Source organism: Lepeophtheirus salmonis, chromosome 11 (assembly GCF_016086655.4).
Source record: "Lepeophtheirus salmonis chromosome 11, UVic_Lsal_1.4, whole genome shotgun sequence".
Classification (NCBI taxonomy): Eukaryota; Metazoa; Arthropoda; class Copepoda; order Siphonostomatoida; family Caligidae; genus Lepeophtheirus; species Lepeophtheirus salmonis.
In genome coordinates, this window is record NC_052141.2 from 20,144,268 (window position 1) to 20,162,036 (window position 17,769).

A 17,769-nucleotide genomic window follows, 5' to 3' on the forward strand; every position below is an offset into this window, starting at 1 on the left:
AATATTCAAAAAAAGAAATTTAAATTGAATCTTGACATTATTTTATTTCCTGAGTAGGGTTTGACATTTTTTTTGTTTTTTGATATAAGATTTTAATCACGAAACTTTACTTTGTAATTCTTGGTTACAGTCTTTGCATTTAGGTAAGGAATCCTTTGCTAGATGTTGTTTATTATTTTTATAATAGTTACAAACAGGGTCAATTTTTCTACCGGGTCCAGAATCAGAAGACATCTTTTATAACTCAATGCGAAATTGTAACTATATATACAACAAAAGACTACTTTACAATACAAAAGAAATCATGTAATACATACATAGTAAGTAGGATACAAGCTACACAGTATATTGGCTCCTAATGATGCTTCCTGTCTATTGCTTCAACTGACATCAAAAGAGAGCCAGACCGGAATATAAGCATAATAACAGTTGCTGATATATGCTCACTTCATGGTCATTCTAATTTTTTTCAAAAGATCTTACTCTTATTCTTCATTTCCCCCTTGATTAATTTTTATTTGACAAATATAAATTTGTAATTTATTTAACTATGACACATATTTAAAATATGAACATATTACATTTGCCATCTTTAGCCTTTTCACATCAACCAATCTCTTCAAAACTGCATTACAAATGGAGCGTACTACATCATCTGAAAATTGGTTATATTTCTTCTCAAGGGTTGCTATGAGATCATCCTTATTTATTGAAGGATAAGCATTGACTTCCTTTCCCAATATTCCCGAAATGGAAAAGTTCAGAGGGTTTAAATGAGGTAAAGAGGAAGGCCAGAAAGACTTGTTCGAGAAATGCTGGAATTTTTTTGCAAAAAGTTTTGAACTGAGTGGGCACCATGAGCTGGAGCTGAATCCTGATTGAAACAAACTTCTTGACGTGTAAATGTTTTTTCCACCCAAGCCTTCACTTTTGTCTTCAAAAAGTTCTTGACCTTGCTTGACAGGTGGTGTAGGGATACATCTCCAGGTCATCTCAGATAAGGTATCTCATTGTTGTCGACCTATTTTGAAATCCTTGGCCATCATGGTGAAGTTCCTCCTGGGATTTCCTGCAATCCTTGCATTGAGGACTCTGGGCGTCCTTTTCGACCTTGGTCTGCCTGATTAGGGCCTATCCTTGAAAGATTGAGTCTCCTCATACCTTTCAATGTTTCTCTTTATGAGCATGGGGTTGACCTCCAGGCTCTTCATGTTCCTCAAGATGGCTGGTCGAGATTTTCCATTCAAGTACTCCTTGATTATAGCCTCTCTCTTGGTTTCCATTATGGTTAACAAAACTGTTTGTTTTTATCTAATTCCGACGCAACTAGAGTTTAAACATAATATTTATTATATTTTAAGAAGGTGTATGACAGAAAAAAAAATTACTTTTTATATAATTATATTATATGTAGTTTATTTAAAAGGGCTTTCAATGGATCCTGTATACTGAAATAAACTGCTCTTTGAGGAGCTAAGAAAGAGAAAGACTAGTTTAATGTACATATTTGATAAGGATCAAGGGACTCCCTTAATCCATCTAGTTCAATAAACCAGCGGTATATTTTTTCATCCTGTAAAAAAAACAAAAAACGAATTAGGTAGAAATCAATATCTTAAATCTTAATTAAACTTCCTTCCTTTTTCTTGGGGAGCGTGTGGCAATGAGGAACCATACTTTTTTGACATTTAAATGGCGTCCATTCCCTCTTTTCCGCTCGCTCCCATGATATTTGATGACTCATGGAATAATATAAGTACTTGAATAGCATACTGTAATGTAAAAAATAGGGTTGAGACTCGGTCCAGTACATAATTATTTTGTCGATTCGGTTATTAGTGATTTTTTTTTTAATATATAGAGTGTGAGGTAAAATCGTAGACATTACTTTAAATCAATCTGGACTACTTTAGACTGAATATTTTAAAATACTGAGAAAGTAGGGACTATTCCAGAGAATAAACAACAAAGAGGCTATCTTTATCAAATCAACAGTTGTCTGGAGGGAGGAGAAAAAGTAAAGGGTGTCTGATTTGCTCCACGCCCAGGTGAGCGTTGAGAAGATCATGAAGGTCCTAGGGTGCTCCCAGAGTCTTGTTTCTAAAATTAAAAGCATGCTGGTTTCAGAACAGACGCATTGAGAGTTCTCTTGTTTGTTGCAGCAAGCTCCAGAGATGAGAGGAAGAAGGACGTGGAGGAATGATACTACACTCTCCTAAATATATTTACAAGAGACGACACTATTTATAATACATAAAACTCAGTACTTAAATACATAAAAGAATATACAGGAAGATAAAAACCAGAAAGGACATATTAAATACATAACATCACCCCCAAGCACCAAAATGCCGGTGCCAGGTTCCTCTCCATGAACAGCAGCCTATAGATCCGCTCCATCCATTCAGGCGAGGACAAAGCCTTCCGTTGATTGAGAGTTTTCCTACCAGTGGTAGATATTAGAAAATCGGGATAATTGAGGATTTGGACATTCCGATCACCAGAAGTCAGGGAGAGTCGATGAGGCAGGATGCTAAGGCTCACAATTTAAGAAATTGGACTGTGATGAGATATTTGAAGGATTTGGAGATTTAGGAAGACATGGGCAACTGATTTAAATAGCAACCAAGACTAAACGGGTCAACAGAGGGCATAAATTGTTGACTTTGTTAAAGCATAACGTCTCAGTTTGAGCACCCTCCTCCCCAGACCGTTTCCCCTTTGAATATCCATCTGGGGTGTGGTCTACCCCACGTCGAAATTTGGAGTACCTCAAGCCCTCCGTCGAGTAGTATGCAGCCATGTTTGAGGCCTTTATTAATAAGTACTGTAGCATTTTTAGGGCATGTTAGAAGCAAAAGGAAATCATCTGAAAATGTAGAAAGACATATAAGTCCGTGATAAAGCCTCATTATTCAACATTTTTTGATATCAAAGAGTCCACGATATATTTCCGTCTCATATATTATGCAGTAGGTTTGAACTTTAAAGCCTTTAAAATAAAATTAAAATAACGTTGTTAGAGTATCATTTTGATTCAGAACAATATTTCCAAATGAAAAAACAATATAAATGAAAATTAAAGGGAAACCCATTCATTCACTTATCTTGAATGCATTTTCTACAAAATGGTTCGAATTATACAAAAATCTAGTAAAATGGCTTATTTTGAAGCTAATATTTTTTCCTATTTCTTTATATTAATACCAAAACTACAGAAGTTATTCAAACTTTAAATTATTTTTTGTAAAATAAAAGTATCATTTAGATTGATTTTTTCAGTCTAATCTTTCGTTTTCTTATGGAATATTGAACAAACGTGAGTATAAAGTTGCGTGAAAATATTATTCAATATTAGTACATTATTTAGCACAATGTCAGAAATAAAATAAAAATATATCAATTAGATAACTTACATCTTGCAAATAGATAGTTAATAAATACATTGGATATTAATGATATTTAAATAGGGGTTAATATTCCTGTCCCTACTAAATTAATTTCTTATTAAAATTAGTCAAATAGTTGATTTAATTATATTTAACATCTTTAATTCTTCGGTTTAATTCTTTATTTATTCTATCCTAACAGATTAAAGCACGGCTATATGACAAATCCTTTGATTATGATTAGAGGTTCAATTTCCGGAATATTTCGAGATATTATTACATTTTCTACTCTTTTTAATTAATTTAATGTGAAAGTTATTCTTAACTCTCATAAGTTCCTAATTGTAATGCATCAACACCTGATATCTTCTTTTCCTCGTACTTTTATAACATTTTCATCCCATCTTCTGAACAAACTCTATTTCTACTACAGTAACTTCTTCACCAGTTTCAATAACTACTCTAATTTGATAAATTATCTTTATTTTACTAATTAAATACGGTAGTACCATTTGACTATTCATATGTTTCTAAATCCCATTTATTCTAATTCCAGCAAATCGTTCATCATCTTTATGGACTTACAAACTATTTCATAATACCTTACTCAGTTACATCGATTAAACCTATTTCAATATGTAGACTCCATGATTGTTCCCTCCATAATAAGAGCATCCCATATTTATTTGACTCCTCATCTCTTGATTATTTTGTTTTCTTACATTAGATAATTGCCCTAATGATTCACTAGCCAATGCTACTTCTTGGATTTCCCCTTCTCTTCACTGTTATAGATCAAAATTACTTCTCCAAGTGATCATTTAGATCATCATTGGCTTCCAAACTTTTTTCGAGTTCCACCCCTAAAATATATTGCTAGACAATCTGCAACCACTACAACTCTCATTGAGAGATGAATATAAAATTTGGAATACATTTTATGCAAACAAATGAATTAAAAATCTATATGGACCCTATACAATTCAACCCAGAGGCAAAAAATAATAGTTATTTGACTTATTTGATCAAAAATAAGGAATTTAATTCTACATAATATATTGAAAAATATATGGAAAAAATAAGACATACAATAATCGAATATATTGTTAATATAAAATCACCGATATATGTACTATGAAGAAGGGTATAGTGTCTACCATTACACTTTTGACAGGAATTAATTGATAAGCCTTCGCTTAGACGATGCCCCATTTCAAACAGTTAAAACAAACAACGAGATTCTTGACTTGTAATTGACGGGCATTGTATTATGTTTTCTTCTTGACATAACCATCGAGTGAATGTTGCCCTAAACAATTATTAGGACACTGATATAAATTTACTATACTTTTATGAACAACCCTTTTCATGATTTGCGATGTTCCATGACTCTTCATTGAATTGCGAGTTTCCGCAACCTTAGCCGCAATTCTAACATGCAATAGGAATTTTTCTATTGTGATCAAATCTTGATCTTGAATTTCACTAACAAATCTTTCCCGTCCATCCCTAAGGATCCCTAAGGATGCAAGAAACTCTACTCTCCAGAAGAGGAATGACAAATCTTCTTACATTAGTATCTTCCAAATCTATATCATTCGCCTTTAAAGCACGTTGAATCATAATTATTTCATCGTGGAAATGATGAAGATCATGGGCGTTATTTCTTACTTGATTTCGTACCCCAAATCTATGGACCAGCTCGGATATTTTCTTGGTCAGCGGAAGAAATGACATTTTGTTAAGAGTGCAGATTTCAAAAAAGTAAACTTCGTTATAGTATTGATATTATAATTATCAACATTTTCTATAAAAGTCTCCATCCATGACGCAAAGTTCGTCAGTTCCCCGTCAAACTTCGGTAATTCCAATTGGGGTACACGTAACATGGGAAAGGCTTATTTAGTTTCAATTTTAGTCACTTCAACGGGTGAAGAAAAACCCTTTTTAATATCTAGAAGCTCTACTAACGATCTCAGATGATATTGCCCTATGCTTTTGGTAATCACAAATCTATCCAAATCTTTAAGATCCGGCTCGATGAACCATGAATAAAACCTCTCCCGAGGGTTTTCTTTCCTTATAGAGGCAAGGACGGGCCTAATTCACAACACAAATGAATTAGTGGACTGTAATTCTAATTTTATTAAAGGCGGCCACATGTCACCTTCAAACACACACAACGACGGGTAATATATATACACACAGGTGCGCAACTCGCTCGTGTACATAATAAGAAAAAGGACAACAATATCAAAAGAGGTCATATTAAAAAAAGGAATATAAACGATACAGGGAAACACCAATATAACGGAATCTAGGAATCCTTTTTATACAATCACCTCTCTATTTTACTGTAAATAAAGCCAAAGTTGTGACTCAGAAACAAATTATAAGCAAATAGGTTTATAAACGATTGAAGGTTGTTCTTCACATTAATGTCTATTCTCGGTTTAATTATTGACAAAGCAACTCTAAGATCATCCTCTACGTTAAGACGCTATCTGTATTTATTTTTTATAATTTAATACAGAAAATATATTCTCCAATAAATAACTTGAGCCAAATGGTAAATCAAAAGCTGTTTTAGCCAGTACTGAGTACTCATTCATCACATTAATTTCGTATACTTCAAGTATTTTGAATCAAAATCTGTTTTTAGTGTTTGTTCTCATGAAAGTTCGATAAACGCATCTTCAATATCAGACGACAGATATTTAGCTGTAGAGGGTAAAGAGGTGTATCAAGTTAGGTTTTTGTGGAGCACTATCTTCTGGGAAATAGTTTTTAAAATCATTTAGAAATGAATTATAAAAAATAGGTACATTCATCCTTATTCAAGTTTTGATGCAACTCAAAGTAATGTAAATTGAAATTATATTATTCTTTTTTGGAAATCATCACACGAGCCCTCCGTTGTGTTAAAATAGAGAGGTCTTGTAATTTTTTCCTGCATAATCCAAATCCCCTGTTGTTTCTGCAAAAAAAAAAAAAAAAAAAAACATTTCTCTAATCTTTCATCATGAGTGAGCAAAAAGTAAAAAAGACAGGGCCTCTCAGACCTTCTGGATGCCAAAATTGAGGTGGCAGAGATTATGGACATTATGAAGTGTTCCAGGAGCCTCATTTTCAAGGTGGCCAAGATTAAAAAGGATGATAAAAAGCTCTCAAAGAAAGAAAGAAGAGGGGGACACAATTTGAAAAGGAATTCTGAGTTTCTGGGGTACCCGAAGAAAGAAGATCAAGGAGGACCCCACAAAATCCATGAATCGCCTCTCTAACGAGTTGGACTTGGACGAACGCCAATCAGGAGGGGTGTGAAGGAGGACTTGGGATTGTCCTCTTACACAAGGAACCCACGCCGCCTGTTGACGGATACTCTGAAGGAAAGGAGACTGCAAAGGTGCCAGAAAGTCCGTCCTTTGACGAGAAAATTTTCACCGTGGACCGTAAGAAGAACTGGCGCTTGGGGGATCACCAGAGAAGGTCAAATGGGTGTTCCATAAAAACATCCAGCCCAAACAATAGTCATGGGGGTCGTAGTGTCCTTCCCTTCTTTTTTAAGGCTGGGGAGAAAATTGGCCAGTAGGCCTACTACAAGGTGTTGAGGTTCACCATACATTCATGGCTTAACACCCCCTACCCAGAGGACAACTATGTGTGGACCCAAGATGTTGCTCCCTCACACACATTGGCCAAATGCCAGAAGTTCTGCAGCGACAACATGGCTGATTTTTGGCCCATGGATGTGTGGCACTTTGGAGAGTGAGACTAACCGGAATGTCTCCCGAATGTGGACAACCTGCAGGCCACTATTGTGAAGGAGTGTAACGGCTTGTCCAAGAAGATCATCATCAACCCCTGCAAGGCTTTCCGCCGCCGTGTGGAGGGTGTGATTACTCCTGAGGGCGGTCATATTGAGTGAACATGTTCACGAAGGTTGTGTGTCAAAGTTATTAACATTTAAAAAAAAAAAAATCAGTCATTCGGTCCACGTTTTGCGTCCGAACCCTCTGTATAAACAGTTTGAATAACCATAACAAATTCTCACCTTAGAATATGTATTATAAAAAAAGAAATGAACAGCCCATTCTCGTCGCATTAAAAAAAAAAAAGTCTGGCTTTATTCCCCAGAATTTAAACTCTTTGAGAAGTAGGCTTGTATTATCCAAAAAATGCAATATTTAAGGCCTGAAAAACATTTTTCTTAATACTTAATCTTTTATGGATCTTAAAAAAGTTTGTAGTAACATTTTGTTTTCTGAAGAACAATTTGGTTAATTAGAATCGGTAGTATGTAACTTTTTTTTTATAACTTTTAGAAAATATTTTAGAGTTATAGTTTTAAAGCCTAAAGATTTTAAAAAGACTTTTGGTATTTTGATAATTTATTTTTTTCAGGCACAAATATTGGTGTTATGATATTTTTTTTAATACTAAAAGTATCAAAAAAAATACGAGTAATTCCCATGCACACGCATGGAACTTAACAGGATTTGTGTATTGAATAGAAGAAGGATGGGGAGGGTGTAGGAATAGCTCAGATATTTAGAGTCTTTTTTGAAATAAAGTTTTTTTGTTTTTGGGTGGGGGAATGAGGTTCTCATTTAAAAGGACTATATCATCTATGGTTTATTATTTTTATGATATTATGACCAGAAGTGTATCAAATACATCCTAGAAAGTGGGTGTGAAGACCAAACTTTGAAGTAATTACTACTGGGTGTCTACAGCAAAGAAAATAACAAAAATAAACAAACACATTTATGACGTAATATATACGTAGGGAAATGTAGGGTTTTTAGTGGAAGGCCTGAGGTATGTAACAAAGTCTGAAAAATATCAAAATATGAATTTGAAAAGTGGTTTTTACGTTGGATATTGGGAGTTTCTTTGCATAAATACCTCAATTATTAAAATCCCTAAGCTATTCACTGAGAAATCCGGAGATTCCTGGTGGAAAATTAAATCCTTTTTCTCCTTGAATCGCACACGTACTATTAACTGGTTTCTTAAGACTGATGTATTCAATATGACGTACAGAGTTTTTTCATTATTATCTCACTCAAATTATCTCTCTCTTCATTTATTCATCTTAATTTCAGTCACGGAACCTACTCTTTGATAGATGTGAATTGTACAGGGTGCAGTTACCGGAAAGGAATGGTCATAACACAAACATGAAACTCCTCTCAAAATTTTCTTCATTTCATATAAAGTGGATGTTTTTTACTTATGAATAGAAAAATGTTCCAGGCTCCTTAAGTTTAAAACAAAAATTCTCCATTGATTAGAAGGGTCATTTTTGGCCCAAAACGTCGAAGCCAATTCGGAGGTCCTTTAAGTTATTAATATAGTTTAAACCTTTTGGAACATTATTTAGGTAAATTTTTGGCAATGTCTTTATGAAAAATTAATTAAATTTATGATTTAAAAGATGTACATAATTATGGGGTTTTATGTGTCAGGAAAATTCTTATCGATCAGCTGTTCGAGCAACTTAATACGTGGGGAAGAAAAAAAATGAGAGGACTCCCTCTTTTATAATATACTTACAATTAGGCTTTACTTGGGAGTTATAACTCAGTTTAAGTCCTTGTTGGCCTGTGACTAGAATGGAAGAAATCAACCTCTATATAAAGAGGACGGATGTCCATGTCCTAGTTTCTTTCTTTCTTGCCCACCTTTCCTGTCACAGCTGATGACAGCAAAGATATACTCCCCCTAAACATTCTTCAAATTGTCAGGATTAGGTGCTTCATTTTTCGGTTTCTTTTCTTTTTACATATCGACGGGACATATTTTATACATCATTGTTCAAATTTTATATTGATCTGAAAGGTTCTGTGTGAAAAAATTAAAACTGTCTGTAATTTTATAGGTAGCTGGGAGTGCTTTTTTTTTTTTTTTGTTTAAATTTTGTTAAATAAAAGGAGAAATGTCGTCACAGTGAGATGAGAGGTTCAGGGTATCAACACTTCTTCGTGCGTGTCACACTCCAAAACACTCCACGCTGGAGGGAATGGCTCGTAAGACCATTTAAAATGCTGATAGAGGCTAGACCAAAGGAGACAAAAGAGGCCTTCTAAAAAAACCATCATTAGTGCAGGTACCCTCAAGGACGCTATCAAAAAGGACCCAACCAAGTCTATCCACTCCCATGACAAGAACATAAACGTCAGTTACATGACTGTGCTCAAAAATTGGGTGGAAAGTCCCTCGTGATGTCGGAGAGGCCTCTTCTCAGACGAGACAACTTTTGACGTTGATCTCCCCCCCTACAATCGCCGTAGTGACCTTTATATCAGCTTCGGAGTTATCAATGAAAACCTTCTTACAATGACCACCACCACCAAACACCATGACGCTAGGCATTGTTGCCTTCAATAATATTATATGTTTCCAAGAGGGTTATAGGCTCACAGCAACCATTTATATCGACCTTTTCAAGACTAACATGCTCTCCTGGGTCGTCTTTCAGCTAAATGGGGTCCCCTCACACTGTAAAAATTACTTAGTCCTTCTATTCTAAAAACATTGCATTCTGGCACAAGAGAATATGGCCATCATACAGTCTCCATGTCAATCCCCTCGACTTTTCTTTCTGTCCGCACATCCAAGGGAGTGTCTTTAGCCGAATTTTGAAGCTATAAAGGCCTTATTTGATGAGGAATGAGTTGCCATGGACCCAAACTTCAATCCAATACTTGCAACTCTTAACGCTAGGGGATTGCCCCTTTTTGTGTGATGCCAAGGGCGGATGAAAAAAATAAATCAATTTGACATGGCCTATGTATCAGCAAAAATATAAATTAATTAATTATAAAGATTTTTGTTAAATGTATTATGACAAAATGGCGGGCTATTTTCTTTTCTTTCCAAGTATGTAATTTTCAAGTTTCCACCCCTTAGAATTATAGTACGGATATTCAGAATAACATAACTATGTATTTAATTAAATATTCAAGTCCATACTTTTCAGAACAACAAAAATCCATTTCCTACTATAAATGATAGCTTTCAAACTCCCAATTTACCTTGTTATTGTTAATATTCTGTTTAAGTATATAGTATGTACCTAGATCAAATAAAATCCTTCAACCCCTAAAATATGAATATTTAAAAAACTTCCTAGTTTGAAGCTCATATTGACAGAGCTGTAAAACATTTTATTCCCCTCTCCTGGAAGTCATGTCTACACAGACTTGCCGAAAAATGGACTCTGATCATTATTAACTATTTATAATATCTGAGAGCTTTTCGTAATAAGGATAAGAAAAATATTCATTGTTTTTGACGAATTAACAATGTTTTAATTGACATATTACCGATCTCCTTCAAATACAAAAACCAAACTTAGAATTGCAAAAAGGTAACTTATATTTTTTTAATGTTGAATCAGTTATAAAGTGTAACCACGAGTGTTTTAGCTCACCAATGATGCTTAGTAATACTGATGATTAGTTGGGGAGTTATAATTGTAAGTACTTGTTGGAACTCATAGTAGAATTGATGATCAAAAATGGAATAATTCCTGCCTATGTCTTAGCTAGATACGGAGTGGCATCGTTGGCCAACCTTGTCCAACTGAACTCATTTAGTGCAATCAAAAGCTAAACTAGTTGTGGTAGAAACATTATGGTTCTGTGCTACAAACAACAAACACAGTAATTTGATGACAACTTTCGAGGCGAATCGCTTAATACCATACAAGAGTTCGTGGTTCGAGGGATTCCTGCCCAATTGGGAATTCCACACCCTGGCTAATTTCTTGTATCATATACTTCAGGGCGCTGCAATCTCTGAAAATATGTGTTATTGTCTGTTTTTTATTACATTCCCTGGTCGTCCTTGAAGAGCCCTTCTGTGAAAAAGACCCGAAACGAGATACGGTATTTCAAGTACATCTGTTTTGGTGTAAGGATAGGATCCCAAATACGCTTGATGAAGTCTTATGCTCTTTTTTTTCTTTCACTTGAAGTCTCTTTAAACTTGTATGTGTGGTCTTACCAAGAGATGTTGTCCCTAATAGTCAATGTGGCCACTTTGAAGGGGTCCCCGTATTTTTTCCTTTTTGGATTGAATCAGTATTGCCGGAGTTGATTCTTCAGCATCATCAATAGAGGATGAACCCCTCCTTGCATTTATCACATCTTTCACTGTCACTAACCCAAAATTATCCTTCGCTTTTTGAGGAAGATATAATGGTAATCAGCTCATTTCCTTCGATTGGGACCCCTAAGCCTCTAGCTAGTCATTATGCTCTTCGTGATTCAATCGGAACGCTATTTATTTCTCCCATTGGCTACCACTTTAAACGATCTGGATACTTTTTACCTTTAGCTTCTAGTATCGCCCTCTTTTTCGGGAAGCCTACATGGGGGATAGTTGTTTATTTATTTTCTCTCTCGCCAGATGGCAGCTAATATAGGTTAGCTAAAGGTTATGAGAGCTAAGCTGCTCTCCCATAAAATGTTCTTCAAATTGTCAATTTTACCATGTTTATTTTTATGTTAATTACTTGTCCAAAAAATCCTACAATTTACTTCCATGATAATTAATTGATTCATCCAGTAAATTTTTTTTGACATAATAATTGTGAATATATTGACAATTTTGAACTTAAATTTATTAACCACCGATCAACTTCTGGAATTTTAGACGGGACAAATTTACGGCACAATTTCAAATTTCCTCTGACAATATCAAATTTTATTATCCGTGCAAAAACTGCGGCTTTATGTTCAACTCTACCCTACACGCTTTTGCTGATTGTCCTGTTTTGAGAGGAGTCAAATATTTTATCCAATTCAACGTTTGTGTGACAACAGATCAAATTCTTCTAACTTAATACATTTAAATATATTATTTGGAGCTTATAAGAGAAATAAAAATACTTCTCCTGTTCACCAAGCCGTGGAGTTTGCTTTATTAAATATTCAATCATTAATTGCTACAAAATGAACACTATTGACTCTCTATTACATGTGGAAGAATTAAGCGCTATAATGATAAGCGCAGCTGCTCGATATTCAGCATTTTCATTATAAACGTAATTTATAAATAAATTATTATTAAAAAAAAAAAATCTGGTAAATTGTGGGACCTCATATAGCTTAAAATAAAAGTGTAAATATACGAATTTGTGTTGACTGTAAATTATAAGGCGTCCCCTTCAGCTTATGAACATGGATAGTACTTCTTTTCTTGATTCTACCACCATTCATCTCCTTTTTCCATAAACTTTTTTATAACTTTTTTAATATATCTTTTAGGAAAATAAGAAAATGAACTTAGAGTCTAACAAAACGTTCCTTATCCACACAAAGTGCTATTTAGACCTACTCAAAACCATAACAACGTTTTATTATTATTGTGGCATACATATAATTCTCTTCAAGAAAGAGAAATAAAGTTTTCTTTTTGTATCCACAACATATCCAATCATAATTTATTTCCTAATTGAATTAAAGCAGCTATAATCAGGGGTTTCTCTCCCTCTATACATTTCAACACTGTATTTAATAGTTCATGGTTTGGATCTGAAAATCCTACATGGACGGGTCTGAGACTGTTATGATTTTCAGTACAACTCAACTAATTAGATACTTTAAAGAAGTTGAGTCTACGGGACGGATCCCAAAATAAAAATTCGGTCTAGATGTGTGCCGAAGAAAAATTAGTTCCAATTCAGTCTTAGTTAAATAGTTGATGATGTCATGTGAGGTTTAAAATGGTGAACATTGACATACAAAAACATCTTAGTAGGTTAAATTGGTTGGATAAGCCATATTTACATAACTCATAAAATTATCGGTCTATATACTGAGAACACAAAAATCTATCCACGATTTAAAAGCGATTAAATTTGTTCTAATGTCGGAGTTGGGACAGTCTTGTGACGTCATAAAGAGTGTTTTTTTTTAATTATTATATATTATATAATACAATAAATATAATATTTTCGTATTATTATATTACATTGTTATGAATCAGGGGTATTTTTGGAAGATATGCGTGATGCTCTTAATCAGAGATTCAAATAATATTAAACACCGTTATGATAAATACACCAGAAATTAAATTGGTCACCCAGATAATTTGAAGTATGTATGGAAGGAGAGCAGCTTAATTGTCATGTTGTTTCAATAAATTAAGTGCAAGTAGCTATGATGAGAGATAAGAAAACCCAAATCCCATTCCATATCAAGCAATGATAATCCCAGGCAGAAATTACAGTGTCGCCAATCCTCACTTCTACTCCAAGACCAACAAGGACTTACAATTATAACTCTGCAAAAAATCTTCAGGGTTACTTTCGTTATGCATACACTAGTGGTAACTTTATACTTACATATTATCTCTTACATAATAAATTATTATGATGACACCTTTGGAAGATAAGAAAATCTTTTCCTGTAGCAATTACAAAAAGAGCAGGTTTAACAAATTTCATGTCTTTTAAGCCTTCTGTTCTTAATAATATGTGAATTAAAAAGTTTTAAGCGTTTTTTCGCTTCCTTTTGACAATAAAATTATCCTTTTTGTTAGATAACTTTTGTCCATTTTGAAGTCAATTTCATAACTCCAGGATTGAAGAAGTCTTTGTCACTTTTGGTAAAAAATTTGAACAGCTTTTTCTCTAGCGTCTCTTGAGGCCAGTTTTTTACAATAAGTTTTTTTGGCAAACACTGGAAAAGGAAAAAATCTTTTGTGCTAGGTCTGGACTTTACGATTAATGCAAAAGAACCTCCCATCCAAGCTCTTGTAGTTTCTAGCGCGTCTTTAAAGATATAAATGGCCTGGCGTTGTCTTAATGGAATCAGCACCCTTTCTATGTGCCAATTATGGCCATTTCTGGCCGACCACCCTCTTCAATCTGCCAAGTTGTTGACAATATAAGTCGAAATTGAGTGTTTTGTCCTATAGAAGTAGCACATATTGGATGATTCCTTTCCAATCCCACCAAAGACAAAGGAACCTTCCTGACTAATAATCCAGACTTGGCGATCCTTTGAGCTGCTTCACCGTGCTTTGACCTCGACCTTTTCGGCTTTTGTTCACGTATGTTCATCGTCTTTTTATCATCAGACACTATACACTTCAAAAATTGATGGATTGCTTTACTTTTTAGCAAAGAGTAGCAAACATCTATCTGACCCTAAAAGGTTCTTTTTTATCAATTCATCTGGCACCCATATATCGAGCTTCTTCTTAAAACCAGCCTTATGGAAATTGTTCTAAGTGATCTTCTGGCTAATTTCCAGTTCATGAGCAATTGAATAAGTTTTCACAAGCCGTCCAACTTAACAAATAATCTATTGAATTAAAATTGGAACGGCCGAGGGCAATAAATCTGGCTCGTTTGAATCTGGTAAGACTGGCATTTGAAATTATCGTTAACAAATCCCCTAATCATGTCACTGACTTCAACTTTCTTTCCAATAGAGACGAAGGTCCTTGTCGGGGCCATTCAATTATGGTGTGCACCTCCTCGATGATCTCTACCTTCCTGGCATTTCTGTGGTCCTCCTATGACTTTAAGTGGTGATTGGAATCCTTCAGTTTCTTTCTGGTTTCGTGAATGTAACACATTGTGGGCCCCAGTGGTGTTACACATGTGGCGTTTACTTATTTTCCCTTGATTATTAATTATATATATAAGTACGGCTTATTTCCGTTGCTAATCTCCGGGAGCTCCGAGTATAATTCTTCCATTGTGACGTAATTATAATGAATGATTTGTTTGTAAATTAAACTGGATTTTTTTTTTGATATGATGACGAAATTTGGTTCCATGGGGATCCAAAGAGGTCCTTGATCTCATCTTTGAGCCCTGCACAACTTTAAACAAATAATATTATCGTTTTTATATGATTCATAATTGACCTATTGTTAAAAAGAACACACAAACAAACTTTTAAACAATTTTGATTCTACAAATATATGAGATGGTTGAGTACTGAGCAACGATTCTTTCCCCATATTATGATGAAAAGTGCTGATAACTTCTTCCCCGTTTCCTACTTGTTGTTTCTTGATAGATTTTTTGTTTTATTCCTTATCCACAGAATCATTAGATAGAAATACAAAGTATTTTCTCTCATTCTTTGTTGCTTCTATTTTTTTCTGAAGGATCTTGATGGTTTGTTGATGTATCTGAAGCGAAAGAGTTGATAGAAAATGCGTAACATATGTAAAAATTAGAGTTGCGGCAAGTTCTAAGACTAAGTTCAATCCCTTTGATTTCCTAGAGGGAGTTGGACAAATTTTTGCTTGTTGCTCGCTCATGATGATGAATTGATTTGTATAGTTTGATAATGTAAAAAGGACGGCGGAAACAGACTATCAAAAATAATCACTAAACCTCTTCATAGTAATGAGAAAATGAACATTAAGGAACAGTCCACGTCTTGCCGTTCTACCTTGTTGGTCATTTAAATTCTACCAATCAACATTACCAACACTGAAAAGAGGAAAAGAAGCAGACAAATTGAGAGCTGACAACAAAATATAATGTATATTTTTTTGTTCTCAAGGAAACGCCCTCCTTTGGACCAATTTTTCCTATACCAACTGATTTATGAGCTGTAATCATTATATTATTTATGTATAACGTTTTACTTCGTATGACGTCATTATAGATTTATGTTCACAAGCTTTAACATACAACTGACATCATCAACAATAGCTCAAGACCAATTTTTGTCCGATAAATTCAGACCAAACTTCTGAACAACACGAGGAAGAACATTCTAGAACAAAAGGCAATTACAAAGTGCTTTGTTTTGAGGGTTGTGTCTGTTGAGCAAAAGGGGGAAGAACAATATTAATCGAATATACAAAAATAAATAGAATTGGAATGATTTTTGTTTTATATGTTGAGACAATGATAAAATAATTCATTGAGTCATGTTTCTATATGTAGGATTTTGAAACTTTTTGTCAAGAAAAACAATATACGTAATTCGGAATTTAAAATATTCTCTTTCCAAAATGGTATGTCATTGAAAAAGGACCCCGAAATCAGAGTCAGGCTGTGTCTAGGGTGAAAATATATTGTATTTGAGAGCGTTGTCTGAAATATTTAGCTGATAGGAGGAAATAAATGGCTCATTAAAATAAACAAGTTCCATATTTTTTAACTTAATAACGTATCAAGTTCGTTCATTTTGAACATAAAAACATATATTCAAGAGTAACAGCTAATGGAGGGGTTGAGAGACAAGGTGTATTTTGTGAGATTATAAGGATTTCTTGATGCTCTTAAGCAGAAGAGTTCTTAATTAAATTTAACTTCTTAATGTCCCGGGCAAACCTACCGTAGTGTTAATTAAATATAATACTTCTTAGGTTAAAAACACTTTTACAAAATCAAAATGAAAATAAAATAATCGAAGAAAAAGTAAAAATATAATAGCGTTATAAGCAAAAGAGACTTTTCTTAATAAAATACCCACTCTATCATGTGTGCACACTTATATATATATATATAGAGATGGTAGAAATAAATAGTGGCGGGTCGGATCAGGGTAAGAAATTAATAAATTACGCACAATTTATAAATATGAAGAAAATGATCATTGAGTGTTTAGTGTTAAAATTATATAATTAAAATGTGTTATTTCTTCTTAAAATAATAGGTTTTAGCAAAAATAAATCCATTTTTTTTTCTAATAGATGGCTACAGTAAATTTTTACTCCCGTTCTAGAAATGCAATGATTTACGCTACATGGTGTCACAATTATAAGATTTGTACTAAAAAAATCTTACAAAAAGTTTTTTGATGGTTTGACTGAGTAATTTTTTGAGTGCAGGTCAAAGATGAGCAACAGCAAAGAGAAAACTTGCCATATTTTACTTTTTCCCATGAAATAAGGCAAAAATGCAAGCCAGGCGGCTGAAGAGTAAATTGTCTTGTTAGTCCTGAAACGGAAATAGCCGTTTACGCGGAAGTTTTTTGATTTTGTTGGTTCTGTTTCGGTAATTTTGATCTCAAATGTGGAAGGACAACTGTCGAAAATGTGTATAAAATGGTAGAAGGTATTGAGTCTTACTGTCATTGTTTTGATTGTCAAAGTTCATTCAAAATAATGTACTACTTTTTACTATATCTTACTCTTGTAAGAGAAAATCTTTTTTCGATGTTATATAAATCTTTTAATATATAGGAAAGAAAATTTATTTTATTTTGGACATAGTAAAAAAAAAAAGTAAATAAAAAAAAAAGAAAATCAAGCTGGTAACCCTGACATTTGAAGAATTTTTTTGGAGGAGAGAAAGAACAATGTGCATGTCGTTTCGTTAGATTAGCTACAATCAATTGTGACAAGGGATGAAAGAAAAAAGGATATAAACTCTGAGCAAAACAATGACTTA